The sequence below is a fragment of the Salmo salar genome, chromosome ssa16, assembly GCF_905237065.1.
Source record: "Salmo salar chromosome ssa16, Ssal_v3.1, whole genome shotgun sequence".
NCBI lineage: Eukaryota > Metazoa > Chordata > Actinopteri > Salmoniformes > Salmonidae > Salmo > Salmo salar.
In genome coordinates this window covers 13,343,501-13,369,185 of record NC_059457.1, presented here as the reverse complement: position 1 = coordinate 13,369,185, position 25,685 = coordinate 13,343,501, and the positions used below count along the sequence as shown (strand labels likewise).

Sequence of the window (25,685 nt, the reverse complement as noted above, 5' to 3'; positions counted from 1 at the left end):
TGGGCCCAGCCGCATCCCTTTTTGGTGGGGTTGCACTTGGTTGCTTTGCCTGAGCCTATGTGTTTTCTGTTGTTGGGAAACCTCTTGTCTGCAGTGCTGCCTGCCACCAATGGGATTATGCTGTCTAGCCGCAGGCAGACGGTAGGCTGTGTTATTATCAGGCACTGAGCACAGGCCAGTTTGGGAGCTGGGGAGCTGCAGAGGGGAGAGTGTTTGGGGGGATTAGGCTATTAGAAGCATTTTTGCTATTCATGCCAGACATTACTCTTAGTGATGCTGTTCACACATTTTATATGCCTGGGTCTTTTTTCAGTCTCTCTCCTGGAGAGTGTTGCTTTCCTACTTTAATCAGTGGCATCAAATGTGTTAGAATTCTAGGCAGCCATCTAAATACTGACACTCAAGTGTTTGTGTTACACAGGCTATTTACACTATACAAGCGACACTCGCCTAGCCACGCAAGCCTCGCCCTCGGGGGGGGGGGGGTCTGTGCTGTAAGTTGCTCTGGATAAGAGTGCTTGCTAAAACATGTATACATTAAAAGGTAGTACTACTAATGTTCCCTCTAGTTTTTTGGGGCACTGAGTGCAAACTTGAACGTTGTGAAAGTTCTTTGCAACTTCCGGTGCGTGTTTACTGTGAACACTGAGGCTGTACCTGTTTTAAGTAATATTTTTGACAGTGGCCAAGTAGGCTACTGTGGCTATTTGATCATAATGTGGGCCTACCATAAAAAAAACGATGGAAAAACGCATCCCATAGGAAATGGTATATCATACACTACAGTTAAGGAACAATGGGGAAAGTAATTCTGCTTTGAAAGTTGATACTTGTAACTTAACTTGAGAAAATGGCCCTTGAATGTTTTGGTAAACCAACTGGAGAGCTCTTTGTCGACACAATTCAGCATCGTTCACACCCACTGAAGCCTCAGCCCATCTCTTTAAGGATTCACATGTACAGTGCATTTGGAAAATTATTCAGACCCCTTGACTTTAAATTGTTTTTTCCCCTCATCAATCTACACACAATACCCCATAAAAAGACAGCAAAAACAAGTTTAGAAATTTTGCTAATTTATAAAAATAAAAAATAAAAAGATCACATTTACATAAGTATTCAGACCCTTTACTCAGTACTTTATTGAAGCACCTTTGGCAGCGATTACAGCCTTTAGTCTTCTTGGGTATGACGCTACAAGCTTGGCACACCTGTATTTGGGGGGTTTCTCCCATTCTTCTCTGCAGATCCTCTCAAGCTCTGTCACGTTGGATGGGGAGCGTCGCTGCACAGCTATTTTCAGGTCTCTCCAGAGATGTTTGATTGGGTTCAAGTCCGGGCTCTGGCTGGGCCACTCAAGGACGTTCAGAGACTTGTCCCGAAGCCACGCCTGCGTTGTCTTGTGTGCTTAGGGTTGTTGTCCTGTTTAAAGGTGAACCTACGCCCCAGTCTGAGCTCCTGAGAACTCTGGAGCAGGTTATCATCAAGCATCTCTCTGTACTTTGCTCTGTTCATCTTTCCCTCAATCCTGACTAGTCTTCCAGTCCCTGCTGCTGAAAAACATCCCCACAGCATGATGCAGCCACCACCATGCTTCACCGTAGGTATGGTGCCAGGTTTCCTCCAGACGTGACTCAATCTTGGTTTCATCAGACCAGAGAATCTTGTTTCTCATGGTCTGAGAGTCTAAGCGAAATTTGGCAAACTCCAAGCGGGCTGCTCGGCCTTATACTGAGGAGTGGCTTCTGTCTGGCCACTCTACCACAAAGGCCTGATGGGTGGAGTGCTGTAGAGATGGTTATCCTTCTGGAAGAGGAACTCTGGCGCTCCGTCAGTGACCATTGGGTTCTTGGTCACCTCCTTGACCAAGGCCCTTCTCCTTCGTTTGCTCAGTCTGGCTGGGCGGCCAGCTCTAGGAAGAGTCTTGGTGGTTCCAAACTTCTTCCATTTAAGAATGATGGAGGCCACTGTGTTCTTGGGGACCTTCAATGCTGCAGACATTTTTTTTGTACCCTTCCCCAGATCTGTGCCTCGACACAATCCTGTCTCGGCGCTCTACGGACAATTCCTTCGACCTCATGGCTTGGTTTTTGCTCTGACATGCATTGTCAACTATGGGACCTTATATAGACAGGTGTGTGCCTTTCCAAATCATGTCCAATTAATTGAATTTACCACAGGTGGACTCCAATCATATCTCAAGGATGATCAATGGAAACAGGATGCACCTGAGCTTAATTTCAGGTCTCATAGTAAAGGCTCTGAATACTTATGTAAAAAATGTTTTTTAGTTTTTTTACATTTGCAAACATTTCTAAAAACCAGTTTTCACTTTTTCATTATGGGGTATTGTGTGTAGATTGAGAATTGTTTTATTTAATCAATTTTTAAATAAGGCTGCAACGTAACAAAATGTGGAAAAGTCAAGGTCTGAATACTTTTCTAATGCACTGTACTTAAACAACCAAAGATTAGAAAGACTAAAGACTGGTTTATACTACGTCTATCGACAGTCGTCGCAGTGACATCAACATTCTATTGTCGTCCGATGTCAGACTTGTCGTTATCAAAAAATGTAAACTACAGGCTGCATGACATCAGCAGCCTGGTGGTCCAAAATAGCGTAACTCGTGTATTTTAACACCAATAAACCCATCTGTTTTAAAAATGAATTTACTATATGGCAGTCTTGCAAGCCCGGCAACTAAAAGCAACTTTCTAAACAATGTTTTTGTTCGTTTCTAGCTTGTTAGCTAGATAGCCAGTTCAAATAATGACCATATCATATAGCAACATCTCCAACGTCTTCACTTTAGCTCATTTGTCTTCATTTTTACAGGAAAATAAACTCACAACCTGATCATTATTTACAAGTTAATGGCGAGCCAATTGCAGAAAATAGCTTACAGTTGTGAGTGTGACGAAATAATAAAAGCAGGGTATTCTACCAGAGAATTTTATGACTTGGACACTGACTCGTTGGCCTAACGTTATATCGTAATTTGACTTTGGTGCAGGTCATGTTCTTCACATTACTGTCTCTCGTAAACACATACACTTTGATTTTATTTTATATAGTATTTGTCACATGCACAGGATACAGAAGTTGTAGTGAATGGTCACTTGCAAAGTGGAGTATTTTTGTTTAGATAGCTAACTAGCTAAACATTTAACCATAATCCCAACTCATAACACTACTACCCTGCACAAATCTGCAGGTAGCTAACCTACCAGGTTCAATGTTAGCTAGCTAGCTAACTTTAAGCTATAACTAGCAATGCAAGTTGAAAATGCTCTATCCTTGAACAGGATGTTAGCGTTTTCTGGTGACTCTGCATAGGCTATGTAATGGAGAGCATTTCTATTTATTCATAAAAAGATTTCTTTATTTACACTATCCGAAAATAATTCATGATTATTATTTCAATAGTGAAATATTGTCAAATGCCCATCACTAGTATGCGTGTGTGACTGACTGAGGAAGACTGATTGCACTGCCACTGGCCTTAGGCAAGTTCAGCACTCCATCTATCAATGTTCCTGCAGGATGAAAATACTGGGGAGAGATTGATGATCCATGTGATTAAACCCTTACATTTTTAGTGGGATTGGTCTGGTGGTTTACTCTATTTAGGCTGTTATTATGATTGCTTTGTGATGGGTGATACCATTTTAAGTGTGTGTGCACGTATGTGGCCACATACGAGTGGCTGACGTTTCATATAGATGTATTGCTTTACCTCTAATCATCCAGTGTTGCACAGCCCTTCATTTACAGTAATTGGTTTTGAGTCCTTTTTTTTTACCATATCCATTGAAATGCTATGTCTGTGTTAATCAGATCATAATCAAGATCAGATCAATGATGATTAAATAGGGAACATAAGCCTAATTCACATGGACAATAAATCAATTACATTTTATGAATGAAGTACAGCACTGGGAATATGTCGCTAACTAGTCCATTTCATTAAGTGCTTGGATAACACAGTTTCAAGACTTCATAGCCTTCATTCAGTGAGTCTCATGATAACTTTCAGGAAGCTGTTTAACAGGAGAGAAACTATTTCAGCCTTAACTGGTAACAAAATGTTCCTCCGCCGGTAGCCTAGCGGTTAAAGCGTTGGGACAGTAAACAAAAGGTTGCTTGTTCGAAACCCCAAGCCGACAAGGTGGAAAAATCTGCTGTTCTGCCCTTGAACAAGGCAGTTAACCCCCCCGGGCACCAATGACGTCGATTAAGGCCCTCTGATTCAGAGGGGTTGGGTTAAATGCATAAACACATTGCGGTTGAATGCATTCAGTTGTGCAATTGACTAGGTATCCTCTTTCCCTAACCAGGTTTCCCACAATGGCAAAGCGAGGTCAACCCTCTGCTCATTCATTGCTAAGGAACTGATGAAGCACAGGTTGTCATGTGAGAAACTCTTGACCTGTCAGAAATTCAATGCATTTCATGCATGGCCTCTGACTATGGTTTTTCTGTTATTGGATTGTAGCCCACTTGCAGTGCCTTGAGATATTTATGAAAACTAAGGAAACATAGTTGACGCATGGACATTGTAAATTATAGGATCTACACAATGGCTTATGCCATTTGTCATACATAGGGTCCAAGAGTTTGTGCTGCTCCGGTTACTTGACGTTAACTCCTGGCCCAAGATTTCTGACCCATATACCCTGATCTAGAAAAACTCAGGTCCCTATAGGCTAATCATACAAGGGGTTTGTTGTGTGAAGCCTATGTTCTCAGCTTGGACCATGTCACAGGAAGTTGTCTTTGAGAGGCAGGCAAGACAGTGGCTTTGTCAGCAGAGGCCAAGGGGGGGGGGCTGCTTCCTCTGGTGTGGAGGTGACACTTCCTACACTCATTATTCTCCATGGTCCTTAAGCCCTTAAGAAATTTCTCGGCCGAGAGAGGCTGCAGCCTGGCGGGGTTCGAACCAAGGACTGTATATGTGACTCACCACCTGGATTCAGTCTTATGTAGCAACATTTTAATTTCAGTTTTTTATATTGGATAAAAGTAGAGACTCAGAGCTACAAAATGGTATATCATAAGCTGCATTTTTGAAGAACAATGGGACCACCTATGGGAGGAAGGATGTCAGTGTTGCGCATCAGCTGAAATCTGGTCCCGACAGTCTGAACGGCTCCTTTGTGGCAACACCAGGCTCCAGAGCATCGAAGCTGTAAAACAGGGAATAACCAAAAATCAGAAGACATTACAACCCTGCACAACATCAATTCACCTCCCAAGTTTAGATAAGAATAACCTCATACAAAGAAAACATTTTCTTTTTACCCCGAAGTGCTGGTACTGCTTGACCTGTGGCAACGGCCTGAAGTACGGAGTCAGATGTTGTTGCCATCCATAGCTTTCCACCACCACCGTACCATCCTCCAGTCCAATCAGCTGTGGGATGTTGACCCCTGTCACAGTGCTGTCCTTCACAACACCAGCAATCTGTGTTCACTCTGGTCTTTCTGAAGCGCCGCTTGATGAGGCCGAAGCACCAGTCCGGGGCAAACTTGGTGGCCTGTGATTAGGAAGTGAAGGTCCAGATTGTGATGGAGCTTGGTCCACCAGGCACAATACCAGAGCACACACTTGTTTTTGTTTTGACCACTGCAGTTATCACAATTCAGATCCACACGTTTTCCCAACTCCGTAGTTGGTGAAGAAATGGTGCATGTAGTTGATGACTGTGCTTCTGTCTTTGCTTGCTTGGGCCAGCTCTCTTTTTGATGACTGGCGGATTAGTCAGGCGTGTTCTACTGATTTAATGCTGAAAGACACATTCCAGATACAAATATTTTAGCATTATTATACAATAGATGCGAAATGGCATTCTGAGAACATCACTACACACAGTTCATACAGGAAATGTTATTTACTGTAGCTAGCCAGCCATTTAATGTCAGCCGGCTAGCTAACAACAAGCTTTAACTAGCAATACAAATAGATTTTGTCATAGCTAGCTAAAGTTAACCAATAAGTTCAATGTTAGCTAGCTAACATTAGGCTATAACTAGCAATGCAAAATAGAATTCTGAGAGAACATCACTAACGTTACACACACTTCATACACACGTTAATATTAGCTAGCAAGCCAGCCAGCCACCTAACGTTAGCGAGCTAACAGCAAGCTTTAACTTGGTATCTTTTGTTTAGACATGTCATGTTAACGTTAGCTAGCTAGCTAGCTAGCTAAAAAATGAACTATAATCCCACTCTATAGAGTAACGTTACTAGCAATACAAACCGATTGTCATAGCAAGCTAAAGTTAACGAAAAAACATTAGGTTCAATGTCGGAACTCCAGCTGGCTAACTTATAGCAAGCTTAAGTTTGCAATGAAAACAACTTTCGGACAAAATTAGAAACCTATATCTGAATCTGTAGCTAGATTCTTACCTGTATACATGGATGAAAGCTTCATGGCAGACTGCAACACCTTTTTAGAAGACATCCTGTGTTGTTTCCGTTTAGCTTGCACAGCTTGTTTGGCCCGTTGTGTTCCACTGATTTCAAAACGTGTTATGAAATGAGTCAGCATTGCATGGCACGATCGTCGTCCAGAAACTGACCTTTGTCAATAGCGCCTGATAAATTCAGGCCAGCAATGTTATTGAGAGCAGTAGCAACATATTTGCAGTTCTCCATGGCTAACATATCTTCTGAAAAAATTGCAGTAAAAGGATTATCTACGCATTACGAGCAGGTAATTTTATAGATGCAAGATGCAACACCGCAGACCAATCCAAACTCCTCTCTTGGCATGTCCAGCCCATTCATTATCTCAGCCAATCATGGCTAGCGGGAAGGTTTTCTGTGGCTAAACCAACTAGGCTTGTAACTTAACTACTTTATTTGTATTTACAGATGACATAACTTTGATATTAAGGCACATGAAAGTTCACATGTTCGAGAAGGCATTTCTGCCAAAAAACACATTTTGATAAATATTTTTTTACGTTCAAAGAGCTCTCCTGTGAAGTCGTGACTTGCGACATACGCCTAGTTTCCTGAATCGGGTCACATATATGAATGCACAAAGCCATCAATCACATGACACCATTCATTCCTATGTGAAGACTCAATAGTGCATTTGAAGCCCAGGAAATCTGCTAAGATGGTGTCTCGTGGGAGATTTATGTAGACATAGTATGCGCAGTTTGAGCTACTCCCAGGAAGTGATGTTGCAGGCTAGCTCAGTGCTGCTCCCTCATTGAGTATCTCAACTTGGCCAGCAGCATACCACCCTGCATCCCACTGCTGGCTTGCTTCTGAAGGTAAGCAGGGTTGGTCCTGTTGAGTCCCTGGATGGGAGCCAGATGCTACTGGAAGTGGTGTTGGAGGACCAGTAGGAGGCACCCTTTCCTCTTGTCTAAAAGAATATCCCTATCCCCCAGGGCAGTGATTGTGGATATTGCCCTGTGTAGGGTGCCGCCTTTCAGATGGGACATTAAACGGGTGTCCTGACTCTCTGTGGTCACTAAAGATCCCATGGCACTTATCGTAAGAGTTGGGGTGTTAACCCCGGTGTCCTGGCTAAATTCCCTATCTTGCTCTCATACCATCACGGTCACCTAATTATCCCCAGGTTACAATTGGCTCATTCAACCTCCCCTCTCCCCTGTAACTATTCCCCAGGTTGTTGCTGTAAATGAGAATGTGTTCTCAGTCAACTTACCTGGTAAAATAAGGGTTAAATAAAAGGCCAACCGGAGTACTGCAGGCAGCCATTAGCTACCAAAATATCCCTACTTCTTCTGTGTATGATTTTGTTTAAAATAATCAGTTCAAAGACATGCATCTGATATAACAGAAGTCATTATTGGTACAATGATTGTCTTCAAACTTTTTTGATTGACCACAAAGATTTTCCTATGTTTTGCAAACAATGCCTGCAGTACTGCAGTCGGCCTTGAACTTCTTGGCTTCAATGAGAGGAAGCAGTCGTTCCCCCCTGGTTCAAATAAAGAAGGACACAACCCAGGGATGAGGGGGAAGAGTGAACTTCTGTTCTCTTCGCTGCGTTTCCTGCCTCTCGACTGCCTCTCGACTGTGAGTGAAGTCTTTTTTTTTTGTGGGAAGTTGTTGTCAGACTCCTGCCCCTCGGCAAGTCTTTGTTTATGAATGACGTTAATTAATCAATATGAAGCTAACCTAGAAGAGGATGTTAATCGTCCGGTGAAATCGGTGACCGATGAATACCAAGGTCATAGCCAGTTACCTTGACTCAGCCATATGAGCTATGTGCTCATAGCAGCTTAGACTCCCAGCTCAAATTCCATGTTTTCATCATGCGATGTGGTGGAAATGTGATCCAGAGAATCTGAAAGAGGAAATGTGTCTGGGGATAGGTTTGAGGCCCCTTGTGGGAAACTAACCCTGGTCACTGCTGATTCTGATCATTCTGTTATCAAGCCTACCTATTGTGAATGTTCAGTGTGCTCTTATGAATAAATAGGCTAGGACTGCCTACCTATCACAAGCTTGGCACATACAAAGTTTAGCCTAAACCGAGAATAGTAGGCCTGTCTGTAAACTGGCCTCTTAGTAAGGTGCGGAAAATATTTGTTTCTTCTATTCAAGTGAGGAAAAACGTGCAGCTATTCAAAGCATTCACGTCTCCAGTGCGTGAAACAAATGAAACCATTAGCCAAAAACTCAGAATTTTTCAACATTGTCACAATGATATTTGACAATTTAATGGGAACTCTTCTTGACCTGTCTATTTAGGGCTGTGACGGTCTTGGAATTTGAGGTTATGGTAATTGGTCAGGTCAATGTACGGTCATCCAACATAACCATTGGGGGGGGATTGGTGCATATCAGACTCAAAAGAAGCACTTGGCTTTTCTCTGCAACTTCACTATTACCATTAGTTATTATTACCTATAAATATTAGTCCAGTGTACAAATTAAAAAATGTCAGATTGGAGAGGATTGTCACATTTTCCTATTGACACAACTTAATGTATAGGCTATCATACTCAAAAGAAACGTGCAATTTTGCTTTGTTTAAATGTATGTTACTGTTGTCTTAGGCCTATAAGACCCAATGTAAAAAGGGGAGGTCACACTTGTTTACATGGATATGCTTCTTAATTAAACCTACTTGAAACTAGTTTTGTTATCATCATGGCACTTCATTATTATTATTCAGGTTATTACTTATAAATATTAATGTATAAATTAAGAAATGCCAGGTTGGAGAGGATCTATCACATTTTTGTATTGACACACAATTTGCACATGACTGAGTCAAAATAGATGTATGCCTAACTTATCCTTGTCTGTCGGCTTTTCTGCAACAACAAAAAAAATATTCAATACGGATCCTATTTCGACACACATCCATTCACACGAAGTCCGATGTTTTTTTTTTTTTTCCAAAATGTTTTTTTTCAAAATGTAACATCACACCCTGATGCTGCGGTCAATCGATGGACATCTAGGCCTATAGAGAGAATCAGCGAACTCTCTCTCTCTCCACACACACACACACACACACACACACACACACACACACACACACACACCTGTAAAAGGACCTGTCATTCAAAGCCACCAGCGTATGTCAGACACAAGAAAATGTTTATTCTTTCCTTAAAACATTAAAAAAAACCTAGGCCTACCTTAGGTTTCCGAAATTAGGAAATAAGATGAATTGACAAGGAAAGTATGAAGGGGAGAGAGGCAGTTATGCGATAGTATTAAATTGACAAATCATTAAAATGGAAACAAATACACATGTCCATAGCCTATATCTGTGTAGATTAGTCTAACTTAAGAAAAGTTTACGCATTAAGTTGTACCATGCCAGGTTGGAGAGGATTGGCGCATTGTCCATATTTATTTACTAGCAAGCAATGGAAACGTGCATTGTATAAAAGAAAGTCCACACATCAAGTGCCATAGCCTATAGGCTAGCGCTTCTACACCCCCGTGCATCTAGCGGTTTAGCTGCTGGAGCATCAAGCGACATTTGGAGAGAGGAGATGTAGACCGTTTTAAATAGACAGTCTAACTTAAGTTAGCAGAACATTGGCTTATAATCATTTGTAAATACACTTTACCTAATAGCGGGGGTATCTACATAAAAATAAAGTTAATACACTTAGCTAATTTGGTTAATGTAGGCCTATTTAAACGTTTTTGACTTATTTTATTTTCACGACTGTCTTTATCCATAAGCGTCAATTACATGGTTATTCAATTACTGTCACAGCCCTATGTCCACCAACATTGTTCACCAACATTCAGCTTTGTCTAGAACTCCGGTATGGTGCAGAGGAATGGGGTTGCGGCTTCAGTCTCTGCCTGTATGGGCAGACGTGTTGTACAGGGAGACGGGAACGCTGCCAGTGTGTCTGCCATCACCATGGAGACACCTTTGTGCCACCACCAGTCTAGGTGAAGCCGAGGGCAGCCTCTGATAGATTGTGTTATTTGTTTGGAATCGCTTCTCAATGCGGAGGCCAGGGGGAAATTACTGGAAATTCTAAAGTAGGGTGCTTCATAAGTGAACCCACCCAGTTATGTCCAATATCACCTTGATGACCCCCATTAACCGTGCTCTCCAGGATTTTTTTTGTGCACCATCAAACACTAACCAGTTTCTTGTAGCCGAATGTTGGCACCATGTCCTCACGGATGCTACTAATAAAGACAGATGTATTATTTCCTTCCATTGTCTGCTCAAATGTGTTTCTCCCCTGGATCAACACAATGAACCTCTGACTGCACATCTGACTAATGAACAACACCACTCGGAGAAGATGGCAGGTCTCTTTAGAACGAAGGCAATGAGGCGACGGATTGTCCGTGTCAGTCACTGGGTTCCTGGGAAGAGGATTTTCACCCTCATTGGCTCCTTATCTATGTCTGGAGTGCTGCTTCATTATGTTCCCTGCTAGTGCTGCTTGAACCCCCCCCCCCCCCTCCCCCCCTGGCAGACAGTCCCCATTGTCTCCTTCTCAAGCACAGACAGTCACTCTCTAGAGGGATTTAAGCGTTTTAAGGCATGACGCGTGTAGCCGGGGGCCAACAGCCATGGACTTGTTTGTCTGTTTTTTCCCCCCCTGCTTTCTATCTGGCTAACATGGCCATATTTGAGTTTTTTTTTACATTTAATCTTTATCCTTGGTATTTCACCGGTATCCACCAGAACACCACATTCTTCACATTCAAGTCCAAAAGAATACAAATATACACGTAGCCAAGCTGATTTGTTTTTGTAACATCTCCGGCGGTTGTTTTTTCCAAAGACCGTTCTCCCTCCCACATCAACAGTGGTGCAATACATCTGCAACCGCCTGATGTGTGTATGTAGGGAAACGCAACAGCAGCCATGCAAGGTGCAAATCCAACAGAATATCATTTATGTATTTAAAATTGATTTAACTAGACAAGTCTGTTATGAACATTTTGTATCTACAATGACGGTCTACCTCGGCCAAATCCTAACGACGCTGGGCCAATTGCGCGCCGTCCTATGGGACTCCCAATCACGGCTGGTTGTGATACAGCCTGAAATGGAACCAGGGTCTGTAGTGGCGCCTCTAGCACTGAGATGCAGTGCCTTAGACCGCTGCGCCACTCGGGAGCCCTAAGTGGGAGAAAGAAGTCTCTGTTGTTACAAAGGATATCCAAATCCTTTTTTGTACCTGGTGCCTCCCTCTCACAGGATGATGGTATGACGAAGACTACACATGCACAAGGGAGTGGGCTAGACTCCCAGGAGTGACAATACATTTTGTGTTTAAAGGGTAGGAAGCAGGAGTCTTTACTCACCAATGTAACACCACAGTGTGGTCAAAGAATTATAAACGTTTAGTTGTAGTCACGGTCTGGTTACTTCTAACTCCAAAAATAATGTTTTGGGTTTCAAAATATTTATTTACTTCGGATATCTACGGCACTACCCACAATGCACTATTGCTTCTGTCATTCAGAGAACCTACTCTGGTACAGAGTTTGTTTGCTAGCTCGAGCTGGCTAACTTTAGCCACTAGACAGGCTAGCATGTATTTACATTCCAGACCTAGTGTTGGCAGTGGTAAACTACAATTAATGATGTATATAAACCCTGGATTGCTGATGCTATGGATAAGCCAATGAGAGGCTTTGAAGCCACTGGTCGGCCATATTGGCACTCCCCAGAAGAAGCAATCCTCCATAGGAGTTAATGGAATTCTACAGTATTTCAATGAAGTTACATGTATTTAAGTATTTTCTTGTTGTAGTGGGGGCAGTAACAGAACTTTCAAAAAAGTATACTTCATGGAAAATGTTTTTATATTTTTATGTTTAGCGCATGTAATTTAAGTATGCATTAAGGTGTCTGTAATAGAATAAATATGTAGACATTTACAAATGCATTTCTATAGCTTCCAAAATATTTTTTACGATGTGGGAGAGTGCCAAGATGGAGGTGCGGTGGCTTCAAAACAGTGCCCCCTGTCAGTCATCTACTGTGTGTGTGTGTGTAGATGTCTATCTCTCTCGCTCATTGGCTACAATCCACCAATAATGAGGAAGTGTGATTTTAAAACAAGCTATTATTGCTATTACCAATCCATGAGCATTCCCCACATGTGGGAAATCCTGCGTATTCAGCAGGCAGGCTCTTTGTCCGTTCTTGCCTCGGTCTCACGAAATGGGAAAATCATTCGTGCTTGCTGCAATTGTTTAATACCTTGTCTGTTCTGTCGTGTCGTTGGGCATCATTAACTTGAAGACATGTTTATCAAATAACTCTCTGTAAATATTATTACGCAATTAACTGATTAATCGTGTAACTAATTAACTAGGTCGGGGCACCAAGGAAAATATTCAGATTACACAGTTATAATTTTCCTAATATAACTGTCAGATATTATAACATATATTATAAGATCTGATCTATTATCATCTTGTTTTAATGATGTGTTATTACCTCGCGTCCAGTCTCATTCCAAACATCGTAAATTGTTATCTGCACGAACCCAGTCTTCACTAAGTCATCCATACATCAATTCTCTTAAAATCATTTATTTACTAAACTAAGTAATTCACAGAAAGCATACAAAACAGTAGGTATCGTTACAAAGCAATGATAAAGGAATGTGCCCTAGTGGGCTAAACCGGCATGGCGGCTTGTTAAACAAAGGGTGATAAGGGTCAGCTGAGACGGCACAACAGAGTTGATAAATATTAACAATTGATATGCTAATCCTTTGCACATGAACGCTCACTCATTCGGAAACAATTGCAATCAATATGTATATTTACGCTCAGTGTGTCGTCGTGATCTTTGTTGGAGAGTTTCGTCCTCTCTCGGTTAGAATGGATCTTTCAAAGCGACATTCATTAATGTTGTTATAGAATGGATGTTTCGTCGGTCTTCACGTTCAATGATACCGAATTTCTAGCTGTTATTATTCTGTCTCGATAGTTTAACCACGTGGTATGGTTAAAGTTCAGTAGAGGAATGCATGGTCAAACCTTCGCCCTCTCTTCTCGAGGTAAGCTGGTCTGCCGAAAGAAACCCTGGGTGGGCTTATATACTGAACGTAGAAAAGGCTGTCACATGACGCCTTGTCCTGTCTGTGTCCCTGGGGGTGTGCCGATGACTTAGTTAAGCTTTGAACAGACATACAATTCTCTCACAGTAACATAAGTACATAGCATCTCAACATATTCCAAATAGCTTTATCCTTATTCATAAATGTTGTACAACCATTAGATGTAAGTCTCATCGCTGAGGCTAATATATAAACCTTAGTATGGTAATATGGCCATATTGTCTCTAATGAGTTTCACAAAATTGTACCAAGCGGACCAGTTCGTAGCTGGATTCTTCACCGATCTTTTATACCTTCTCCAGAACATAAATGTCGTTCGGTTCCCCCGTCCGGTGAGGTGGAAGAATTCCTTTGTCTCTCTATGAAACCATTCTGTCTCAAAACTGTGGCCTGTGAGGCAGGACATTCCCTTTTGGAATTTACGACCGCCTTCTGACCACAGCAGCCTGGGTAGGTAGGTAGGTAGGTAGGTAGGTAGGTAGGTAGGGGGATGGTGCATAGGAAACCCAGAGGGCAACGTCATAACAGTTCATCGTTTTTTTTTTTGGTCCTTCTATTTGTTTCGTCAACTTTTCGGCCTGTTCTCTGTGAAGTAGACTAACGGAGTTGTGTAACCTTTTCAAACTTGGGTTAGTGCTAGCTGACTCACAGCTGAGTCTGGACTTTGCTGTTGTGATCATTTCCACCTGCCTGTTCCACCTTCCTTCGATCGCCGGCTTGTTGAATGTTCGCCTCGTCTCCTGTGCCCTCTGCTGCATCTGGACTATTGCCTCTGGAATCGATCTACATTGGATTTTCCTCGCTATATCTCTGTTGGATTACCCTCACGGACTTTCCCTCGGCCCAGTGAAATGGCCTCTACATCTGAAGCACTTCTCTTCCTGGCTCCCGCGTTAGTAACTCAGCCACTCTTTTAACATCTGATGGGCCCCAGCTGTCAATCTGTAAGTCTCTGCTGTCTCTTTGCTTTTGATCAGCTCGATTTGTTTTAGTTGTGTTCTGTGGATTCCTGCCTATGCTAGTTGGTCTCAAGCTGTTAACAATGTTTGGCTCTGGCTTGCTACCTATGCTGGTTGTGGTGGTTGGCTGGCTAGGCTAGTTAGCAGACTAAAATAGTTAATGATGTTAGATGGCTGGCTAGCTTGTTGGCTAAGATAATGCATAACTGATTAGGTGACATTATGTATCTCAAACTTTGGTTTACTTTAATGTGGCGCAATTCACTATTAAAGCTGTAAATTAGCTAGCTAGGTGTTGAAAGCCACTGGCTGACTCATGCAGTGCTAACGTAGTAGGGTTAGTAGGGCTAACGTTATTTGGCTAGCAACTTTGCAAGCTAATTTGTAATGGTAAATTCATAAAATATAAAGTTGGCTGAAAATTTCATTGAAACCTGTAGTCACGAAGACACACGATTTGGTTTAATTTGATACATTTTGAAGATATGTTGGAGTACATTGTAGGGAATAGACTGACTGGCTGGGTCCTCTGACACGTCGCCCCTCAAAATGTTTTATGTAATGACTCAAAATAGAAAAGTGAGGTTTTAACTTTGCATTGGGCCTTTTGATGTGTATGCTAATGCAAATCCATATGTTACATGTGGTTACAATTTTGCTACCTTTCATTTTAATGAACGGGAGAGACTAGGGGTAACCACGGCACCAGGAAAGAACGGAGCTCACCTCTGGATCCCCATCACATGTTCATTGCTCCCATCATGCTCCATTCTTTGTCTGCCTCTGTAAGCTCACTGATTAGTCACTCTCAGTGAGGTGGTGGTGATCTAGCTGTGTTTGGCTTCCTTCCGCTAGGCTAGAGACTCCTAGCCACAGGAGTGAGCTGCATGACATCACTGAGAAAGTTGCATCATTCACTCCATATCTGAAGAGGAGATGAAAACAAAGGCAGAATGGTATAGCCTAGTAACAGAAGAACGTCACTGGCTCGGGTTGGAGGTGAGCCTGAAATGATGTTGAGTACAGTTGTCTGTAGTTGCGCTTAATTTCTTCTGCCCCTTACTATTTTGATTTGTTCTGTTTCACTTCATGTAGGTTAGGCCTAAGCCTACTCTGACATAATTACCGGGTTTGCCTGGTGAGTAATGTGTTTCCTGAGAGGGTGGTTGTTTCATCATTAGCCTGCTCTGCAACAAAGGGAGCTGTGAGTCGTTATTAGCTCTGTGTCCTTCAGTAATAGTGAGTGGAAGTAGCAGTGTGTGATAATACAGTGCCCACTGTTCCAATGCACGACTGCATTCATGACGTAGGGAGAGGGTGTGTGGTTTGTAGTCAGTTCCGGACCGTCTCTCAGAGCCAGACATTCTCAATAACACACACTGCCACTGTGTGATTAGTTACCCGGTTTTCAGTGGGGCTATGTCCTGAAGATGTGGACTCTTTAGGTGAAATAAGCTGACAAATCAGTGGTGTTGTCATCAAGAGACTGGCAGACTATCTCTTAAGGCCAGGTACTACACCCCTACACCCTCATAGTCACCCCACTTTTACCAGCTGAATGTAGACAAAGATTACTATTTTTGTCATTTTTTTTCTTTTTCTGAAATATTTAACTAATTATGCAAATGATGTGATGTCGTCTCATTAAATATGAACATATTTGTATATCACGCAAATCAGTTATTGTGGACACTGGATGAAGTCAGCGTAAATATTTTGTTAAGACACTACAGGACCAGACTTGTCCTGAGCAAATTGTGGATAAATACTTTTTTCATCATTCTGTCTGTAAAAATCTACAGTACCAGTCAAAAGTTTGGACACACCTACTCATTCAAGGGTTTTTCTTTATTTGTACTATTTTCTACATTGTAGAATAATAGTGAAGACATCAAAATTATGAAATTACACATATGGAATCATGTAGTAAACAAAGAGTTAAACAAATCAAAATATGTTTTAGATTCTTCAAAGTAGCCACCCTTCATGAGGATTGCTTTTCCAACAATCTTGAAGGAGTTCCCACATGCTGAGCACTTGTCGGCTGCTTTTCCTTCACTTTGTGGTCCAACTCATCCCAAACCATCTCAATTGGGTTGAGGTCTGGTTATTGTGGAGGCCAGGTCATCTGATGCATCACTCAATCACTCTCCTTTGTCAAATAGCCCTTACACAGCCTTTGGGTCATTGTCCTGTTGAAAAACAAATGACAGTCCCACTACGCGCAAACCAGATGGGATGGCGTATCGCTGCAGAATGCTGTGGTAGCCATGCTGGTTAAGTGTGCCTTGAATTCTAAATAAATCACTGACAGTGTCACCAGCAAAGCACCATCACACCACCACCTCCATGCTTCACGGTGGGAACCACTCATGCAGAGATCATCTGTTCGCCTACTCTGCATCTCACGAAGACACTGGGTTGGAACAAAAAATCTCAAATTTGGACTCATCAGACCAAAGGACATATTTACACCGGTCTAATGTCCATTGCTCATGTTTCGTGGCCCAATATTATTGTTTCTTCTTATTGGTATCCTTTAGTGGTGGTTTCTTTGCAGAAATCCGACCCATGAAGGCCTGTTTTCACAATCTCCTCTGAACAGTTGATGTTTGTTACTTGAACTCTGTGAAGCATTTATTTGGGGATCAATTTGTAATGAACTTATCCTCTGCAGCAGAAGTAACTCTGGGTCTTCATTTCCTGTAGTGTTCCTCATGAGAGCCAGTTTCATCATAGCGTTTGCTGATTTTTGCGACTGCACTTGGAGGAAATAAATTCCACAATGAACTTTTAACAAGGCACACCTGTTAATTGAAATGCATTCCAGGTGATTTTATTTATTTTTATTTCACCTTTATTTAACCAGGTAGGCCAGTTGAGAACAAGTTCTCATTTACAACTGCGACCTGGCCAAGATAAAGCAAAGCAGTGCGACCAAAAACAACACAGAGCTACACATAAACAAATGTACAGTCAATAACACAAAAGAAAAATAGATTTTCCTATGTACAGTGTGTGCAAATGTAGAAGAGTAGGGAGGTAGGCAATAAATAGGCCCTAGAGGTGCAAATAACTACAATTTAGCATTGATACTGGAGTGATGGATGTGCAGATGATGATGATGTGCAAGTAGAGATACTGGGGTGCAAAAGAGCAAGAGGGTAAGTAATAATATGGGGATGAGGTAGTCGTGTGCTATTTACAGATTGGCTGGCTGTGTACAGGTACAGTGATCGGTAAGCTGCTCTGCCAGCTGTTGCTTAAAGTTAGAGAGGGAGATATAAGACCCCAGCTTCAGTGATTTTTGCAATTCGTTCCAGTCATTGGCAGCAGAGAACTGGAAGGAAAGGCAGCCAAAGGAAGTGTTGGCTTTGGGGATGACAAGTGAAATATACCTGCTGGAGCGCGTGCAACGGTTGAGTGTTGCTATGGTGACCAGTGAGGTGAGATAAGGCAGTGCTTTACCTAGCAAAGACTTATAGATGACCTGGAGCCAGTGGGTTTGGCGACGGATATGTAGCGAGGGCCAGCCAACGAGAGCATACAAGTCGCAGTGGTGGATAGTATATGGGGCTTTGGTGATAAAACGGATGGCACTGTGATAGACTACATCCAGTTTGCTGAGTAGAGTGTTGGGGGATATTTTGTAAATGACATTGCTGAAGTCAAGGATCGGTAGGATAGTCAGTTTTACGAGGGTATGTTTGGCAGCATGAGTGAAGGATGCTTTGTTGCGAAATAGGAAGCCGATTCTAGATTTAATTTTGGATTGGAGATGCTTAATGTGAGTCTGGAAGGAGAGATTACAGTCTAACCAGACACCTAGGTATTTGTAGTTGTCCACATTATTCTAGGTCAGAAGAGTAGTGATGCTGGTCGGGCTGGGGGGTGCGGGCAGCAATCGGTTGAAGAGCATGCACTTAGTTTTACTTGCATTTAAGTAAAGTTGGCATTGAAACTCGTTTGTTAGCACAGTGTCCAAAGAAGGGCCAGATGTATACAGAATGGTGTCATCTGCATAGAGGTGGATCAGAGAAACACCAGCAGCAAGAGCGACATCATTGATATATATACAGAGAAAACAGTCGGCCCAAGAATTGAACCCTGTGGCACCACCACAGAGACTGCCAGAGGTCTGGACAACAGGCCCTCCGATTTGACACACTGAATGCAATCTGAGAAGTAGTTGGTGAACCAGGCGAGGCAGTCATTTGAGAAGCCAAGGCTATTGAGTCTGCCGATTTTAAGAATGCAGTGATTGACAGAGTCAAAAGCCTTGGCCAGGTCGATGAAGATGGCTGCACAGTACTGTCTTTTATTGATGGCGGTTATGATACCATTTAGGACCTTGAGCGTGGCTGAGGTGCACCCATGACCAGCTCGGAAACCAGATTGCATAGTGGAGAAGTTTCGGTGGGATTCGAAATGGTCAGTGATCTGTTTATTAACTTGGCTTTTGAAGATTTTAGAAGGGCAGGATGGATATAGGTCTGTAACAGTGTGGGTCTGGAGTGTCTTCCCCTTTGAAGAGGGGGATGACCACGGCAGCTTTCCAGTTTTTGGGGATCTCAGACGATACGAAAGAGGTTGAATAGGCTAGTAATAGGGGTTGCAACAATTTCGGCGGATAATTTTAGAAAGAGAGGGTCCAGATTGTCTAGCCCAGCTGATTTGTAGGGATCCAGATTTTGCTGTTCTTTCAGAACATCAGCTGTCTGGATTTGAGTGAAGGAGAAGCGGGGAGCAAGTTGCTGCAGGGGGTGCTGAGATGTTGGCCGGGGTAGGGGTAGCCAGGTGGAAAGCATGGCCAGCCGTGGAAAAATGCTTATTGAAATTATTGTAGATTTATCGGTGGTGACACTGTTTCCTATCCTCAGTGCAGTGGGCATCTGGGAGGATGTGCTCTTATTCTCCATGGACTTTAGTGTCCCAAAACGTTTTTGAATTCGTGCTACAGGTAGCAAATTCTGTTTGAAAAAGCTAGCCTTAGCTTTCCTGACTGAGAATATTGGTTCCTGACTTCCCTGAAAAGTTGCATATCGCGGGGGCTATTTGATGCTAATGCAGTACGCCACAGGATGTTTTTGTGCTGGTCAAGGGCAGTCAAGTCTGGGGTGAACCAAGGGCTATATCTGTTCTTAGTTCAATTTTTATTATGGGGGAAAGCACTTTTGAAGAGCAACCAGACATCCTCTACTGATGGGATGAGGTCAATATTCTTCCAGGATACCAGCGAGCAGGCCTTTCTAATCGACCTGGCCCGGAAGTGTTTTAGGGAGTGTTTGACAGTGATGAGAGGTGGTCGTTTGACCGCGGACCCTTAACGGACGCAGGCAATGAGGCAGTGATCGCTGAGATCCTGGTTGAAGACAGCAGAGGTGTATTTAGAGGGCAAGTTGGTGAGCATGATATCTAAGAGGGTGCCCAAGGTTTTGGATTTAGTGTTGTACCTGGTAGGTTCCTTGATAATTTGTGTGAGATGGAAGGCATCTAGCTTAGATTGTAGGACGGCCGGGGTGTTAACCTGTTAGGGCTAGGGGGCAGCATTTGCACGTCTGGATAAAAAAAATGTACCCGATTTTAATCTGGTTACTAATCCTACCCAGTAACTAGAATATGCATATACTTATTATATATGGATAGAAAACACTCTAAAGTTTCTTAAACTGTTTGAATGGTGTCTGTGAGTATAACAGAACTCATTTGGCAGGCAAAACCCTGAGACATTTTCTGACAGGAATTGGATACCTGATGTGTTGTATTGACTTTAAACCTATCCCATTGAAAAACACAGGGGCTGAGGAATATTTTGGCACTTCCTATTGCTTCCACTAGATGTCACCAGCCTTTACAAAGTGTTTTGAGTCTTCTGGAGGGAGATCTGACCGAACAAGAGCCATGGAACGATGATGTCCCATTAGACACCTGGCGCGAGTTCATGTTGGGTACCCTCGTTCCAATACGTTATAAAAGAGTATGCATTCGTCCACCTTGAATATTATTCATGTTCTGGTTAAAAAAGGCCCTAATGATTTATGCTATACAACGTTTGACATGTTTGAACGAACGTAAATATATTTTTTCCCCTCGTTCATGACGAGAAGTCCGGCTGGCTTAGATCATGTGCTAACAAGACGGAGATTTTTGGACATAAATGATGAGCTTTTTTGAACAAAACTACATTCGTTATGGACCTGTGATACCTGGAAGTGACATCTGATGAAGAGAATCAAAGGTAATGGATTATTTACATAGTATTTTCGATTTTAGATCTCCCCAACATGACGTCTAGTCTGTATCGCAACGCGTATTTTTCTGGGCGCAGTGCTCAGATTATTGCAAAGTGTGATTTCCCAGTAAGGTTATTTTTAAATCTGGCAAGTTGATTGCGTTCAAGAGATGTAAATCTATAATTCTTTAAATGACAATATAATATTTTACCAATGTTTTCTAATTTTAATTATTTAATTTGTGACGCTGACTTGACTGCCGGTTATTGGAGGGAAACGATTTCCTCAACATCAATGCCATAGTAAAACGCTGTTTTTGGATATAAATATGAACTTGATAGAACTAAAAATGCATGCATTGTCTAACATAATGTCCTAGGAGTGTCATCTGATGGAGATTGTAAAAGGTTAGTGCATCATTTTAGCTGGTTTTATGGTTTTGGTGACCCTGTCTTTGACTTGACAAAACATTACACACAACTCTTGTAAATGTACTGTCCTAACATACTCTAAATTTATGCTTTCGCCGTAAAACCTTTTTGAAATCGTAAAACGTGGTTAGATTAAGGAGATGTTTATCTTTCAAATGGTGTAAAATAGTTGTATTTTTGAAAAATTTGAATTTTGACATTTATTTGGATTCAAATTTGCCGCTCTTGAAATGCACCTGCTGTTGATGGAGTGCACCACGGGTGGCACGCTAGCGTCCCACCTAGCCCATAGAGGTTAAGCATGTCCCAGTTTAGGTCTCCTAATAGTACCAACTCTGAAGATAGATGGGGGGTGATCAGTTCAAATATGGTGTCCAGGGCACAGCTGGGGGCTCGGGGGTCTATAACAAGCGGCAACGGTGAGAGATTTATTTCTGGGAAGGTGGATTTTTTAAAAGTAGAATCTCTAATTGTTTGGGCACAGAACTGGATAGTATGACAGAACTCTGCAGGCTAACTCTACAGTAGATTGCAACACTGCCCCCTATTGGCAGTTCTATCTTGTCGGAAAATGTTATAGTTAGGGATGGAAATTTCAGGATTTTTGGTGGCCTTCCAAAACCAGGATTCAGACACGGCTAGGACATCTGGGTTGGCGGAGTGTGCTAAAGCAGGGAATAAAACAAACTTTGGGAGGAGGCTTCTAATGTTAACATGCATGAAACCAATGCTTTTACGGTTATAGAAGTCAACAAATGAGAGTGCCTGGGGAATGGGAGTGATGCTGGGGGCTGCAGGGCCTGGGTTAACCTCTACATCACCTGGGGAACAGAGGAGGAGTAGGATACGAGTACGGCTAGAGGCTAAAAAAACTGGTTGTCTAGTGCGTTCGGAACCGAGAGTAAAAGGAGCAGGTTTCTGGGCGTGGAAGAATTGATTCAAGGCATAATGTACAGACAAGAAAGCGTATGGTAGGATGTGAGTACAGTGGAGGTAAGCCTAGGCATTGAGTGATGATGAGAGAGATTTTGTCTCTAGAGGCACCATTTAAGCCAGGTGCGGTCACCGCATGTTTTGGGGGTGGAACATAAGGGCTAGCTAAGGCATATTTAGCAGGGCTGGAGGCTCTACAGTGAAATAAGACAAAAATTACTAACCAAAACAGCAATAGACAAGGCATATTGACATTAGGGAGAGGCATGTATAGCCGAGTGATCATAGGGTCCAGTGAGTAGCTAGGCGTGCTGGGAGCACGGTGATTCAGACAGCTAGCAGGCCGGGGCTAGCAGATGGGCTTCGGGGACATCGCAACGGGAGAGCCTGTTGAAACCCCCTCGGACGGTTATGTCGGCAGACCAGTCGTGATGGATCGGCGGGGCTCCATGTCGGCAGCAAGGGGTCCAGGCCAATTGTCAAGGGGTATTGAAGCCCAGGAATTATCTGATGGATTTCTTCGCCTAGCTGGGAGATGGGCCAAGTTCGAGGCTAGCTGGTGCTTGCTTCGGGACAGAAACTCCCTCAGACGGTTACGTCGGTAGACCAGTCGTGATGGATTGGCGGGGCTCTGTGTCGGCAGCAAAGGGTCCAGGCCAATTGGCAAAAGAGGTAATTGAAGCCCAGGAATTGCTTGATGGATCTCTTCGGCTAGCCAGGAGATGGGCCTAGTTCGAGGCTAGCTCCAGGCTAACTGGTGCTTGCTTCAGGACAGAGATGTTAGCCAGGAGTAGCCATTTGGATAGCAGCTAACTAGCTGCGATGATCCGGAGTAAAGGTTCAGAGGTTGCGGTGGGAATCCGGAGATGTGGTATTTTGTAAGTCGCTCTGGATAAGAGCGTCTGCTAAATGACGTAAATGTGGTAGAGAAAAGCAGTCCGATATGCTCTGGGTTGATATTGAGCTGTGCAGGCTGGCTGGAGTTGCCTGGGCTGAGGCTGGCAGATGTCCAAGTTAACGGTGATGACCGCTAGCAGTGGCTAACTAGCTAGTAGCTAGGGGTTCTGGTTCTAAAGTGTAAAAAATAGCCATTGGGTGAGGTGGGTTGCAGGAGAGTATGTTCAGTCCATAGATGGAAAATGAGATTAAAAATGTATACGAAGAAAAACGATATATTCAAGGGACGGGACAAGACAATCAAAACAGACATCCCACTGCTACTCCATCTTGATTACCTCATGAAGCTGGTTGAGAGAATGTCGAGAGTGTGCAAAGGTGTCATGGCAAAGGGTGGCTACTTTGAATAATCTAAAATATATTTTGATTTGTTTTAACACTTTTTTTTTGTTGGGCTACTACATGATTCCATATGTGTTCATAGTTTTGTCTTCACGATTATTCTACAATGTAGAAAACTGTAAAAATAAAGAAAAACCATTGAATGATTCCAAACTTTTGACTGGTACTGTATAAAAAATGTTTGGACACGTACACGCTGGAATTAAAATGCACATGATGAATGAGAGAACAGACTGGCTGTGTGTGTCTACAGCATCAGCTCATCAAATTATAAATCAAGTCTATTTTTCTTGCATCTACTTGCTGCAATGCTGGTAAAATAAGCAGATAAATTGCGTCAGTCGTTTGTTGAAAAGGAATTGGAATGATCTTTCCTAAGTAGACTAAAGATGTAGTTTCAATTGTATTGGGCTTTCTCTGACAAAATTCCCTCTACTTCTATTCGAGGTGAAAATGATGAATCAGACACCTTATTGATAGCAACAGCCACCTTATCGATGGCGACAGCTCATGGTCCTCCTGGAATCAGAAGTTGTTTTGACTCAATGGAGGAACGTAGTCAGAGAAATGCTGATGAATGTCTTGCTTGAGCTGTGTATGCAACTGGTTCACCTCTGATGCTCACAGGCAATGTGTATTGGAAGAGATATCTGAATGTTCTTCGCCCAGCATACACCCCTCCAACCAGACATGCTTCATCTACTTATTTGCTGGATGCAGAGTTCAAGTGAAGGTCAAGCAAATCATACAGAAAGCAGACTGTATTGCAATCATCTCTGATGGGGTGGTTGAATGTTCATGGGCAAGGAATAATTAACTACATCTCCACCCCTCAACGAGTATTCTACAAGAGCACAGACACAAGGGACAACAGACACACTGGTCTCACATTGCAGATGAGCTGAAGGCAGTCATCAATGACCTTGGACCAGAGAAGGCATTTGCACTGGTGACCGACAATGCTACAAGCATGAAGGCTGCTTGGTCTAAAGTGGAGGAGTCCTACCCTCACATCACACCCATTGGCTGTGCTGCCATGCATTGAATCTGCTCCTCATGGACATCGTGTCACTGAAAACAATGGATACACTCTACAAGAGAGACAAGGAAATGGTTAGGTATGTGAAGGGTCATCAAGTTATAGCAGCAATCTACCTCACCAAGCAAAGTGAGAAGAATAAGGGCACCACATTGAAGCTGCCCCAGCAACCGTTAGTGTGGTGTTGTCAACATGTTTGACAGCTGGAGGTGAAGGAGTCTCTCCAAGAAATGGCCATATCAGAGTCTGCCGATATGGACAGCCCCATCAAGAGGATCCTCCTGGATGATGTATTTTGGGAGAGAGTGGTAAGCAGCCTGAAACTCCTGAAACCTATAGCAGTAGCCATTGCACGGATTGAGGGAGACAATGTAAGAGGAGAAATCCGTACTGCCCTGCCCACTTCACTGTTGCTCCAAGCAGAGGAAACTGCCGTTTTGAAATGCATCAAAAAGCGTGAAGACTTCTGTCTGAAGCCCATACACGCCGGACCCCAGGTATGCTGGCAAGAGCATCCTGTCTGGTGCAGAGATGAACAAGGCCTATGGTGTCATCACTACCGTGTCTCGCCACCTTGGCCTGGATGAGGGCAAGGTTCTTGGCAGTCTGATGAAATACACTTCCAAGCAAGGGCTTTGGGATGGAGATGCAATATGGCAGTCGTGCCAACATATTTCATCAACCACCTGGTGGAAGGGACTTTGTGTATCTGAGGCTCTTTCCCCTGTTGCCTACATCATCCTCCAAATCCCACCAACATCAGCCGCCTCAGATCGCAACTGGTCCTTGTTTGGGAGCACGCACACCAAAGCACCCAACAGGCTGACCAATACAAGGGTTGAGATATTGGTGGCCATCCGGGCAAATTTTTGGCTTTTTGAGCCTGACAATGAACCATCCTCAAGGTTGGAAAGTGACAGTGAAGATGAGGCCTCAGTCTGATGTTCAAGAGGTGGACATTGAGGAGGTCCAGGGAGATGACATGGAAGTCTGAGAGGAAGACAACCAAAGCTTTACTTTCTAGACTATCATTTTGCAGATATCTGTTTGAAAACGTTTTTGGGAGATGCGATGGATCATTGGAGATCCATTCAATATTCCCTTTTGTTGTTCAGTGAAATCATCCCATGTGAAGAGTCAACTCATTTAATTAAAGTTCAATTCGTAACTAAATCGTTTTTGTTATTTCTATTGTAAGGATTTAATAATTTGC

The 25,685-nt window shown here is 42.9% G+C and overlaps 1 protein-coding gene across 3 annotated transcripts in view; it reads left to right on the top strand.

The window, feature by feature from the left end:
* The window catches only part of LOC106573199 (lysine-specific demethylase 7B), a 44,149-nt gene that overhangs the window by 1,755 nt on the left and 16,709 nt on the right, over positions 1-25,685 (top strand). The window contains exon 1 of one of the 3 annotated variants that reach the window (XM_045696985.1): positions 20,730-20,775. The exons of the other annotated variants lie outside the window; for them this stretch is intronic. The gene's annotated coding sequence lies outside the window, so the exon portion shown is untranslated. Of the gene's footprint in view, positions 1-20,729; positions 20,776-25,685 lie in introns of those variants that run through there. 3 annotated transcript variants of the gene reach the window in all.